Here is a 958-nt window from a genome sequence, read left to right on the forward strand (position 1 = left end):
GGTTAAGAGGGAGGGTCATTGCGGGCGCCAAGAGAATGGGACAAATCATGCCGAGAGAGTAGGCTTTCCTTTTTTTAGGTCCCAAACATATTTCTTTCATGTAAAACTCACTGATGAAAGAATATGAAAAATTAGATATTTAATTAATTATTTTATATTTTTCATTACTGAATGGTTGAAACATGAAGAGGAGGCGGACATTGCTTCTCTTTCAGAAACATGCAACAAAGAAGATTGCATCTTCCAGAAAACTTTAATTCCACTTAAATATGCCTCACCATCACCATTGTTCATGGTCGTCACTTCAACGTTTGGAAGATCGAGACCTCTTTACGGAGGTGTCTACACGATTGGAGAACATGGCCACGGAGTTTATTTTCCAACATGGATGGCTGCATAGTCGGAGGATTGAAGCCAACGGAGCTTTATAGTAGTTGGCTTTTTTTATATCATTCTTTGTATCTCTTTTTTCTTCATACCAGACTTTTAAACGACTGTGTGCATCCTAGTTATGCAGAGTCTGGGTGTAATGATTAAAACTATTTTGAGTAATAAAGCGTCCCTTATCGAAAAAAAAGAAAAAAAATTGCCATTGCCGCCACTACTTGAATATTTTAGATATGTATATTCTTCATGCTTTCAAAATTTCAGACATAATCGTTGAGTTTATACCACTTGTGCGAGTTAATATTCCATTTTAGTTGTGCTTTACTGTAAATTTTATACGTATACATTGTCACACCATGTTGGTGGTATTTAAAGATAATATTTTATTGCCCCACCCTAGGGTAAAATCCTAGTCCTGCCACTGGCAGACAGGTTCTGCCTGAGCAAGGTCTGCCGCCGGTGCTGGGCGATTTACACAAAAATAACCCAAAACTGAAAGAAAAGCACAGACTGACCCTCTGGCGAAACTATTTCACGGATCTAACCCTTTTGTGTGGCGCCCCTCTCAAGG

Source organism: Lolium rigidum, chromosome 3 (assembly GCF_022539505.1).
Source record: "Lolium rigidum isolate FL_2022 chromosome 3, APGP_CSIRO_Lrig_0.1, whole genome shotgun sequence".
In the NCBI taxonomy this organism is placed as follows: Eukaryota; Viridiplantae; Streptophyta; class Magnoliopsida; order Poales; family Poaceae; genus Lolium; species Lolium rigidum.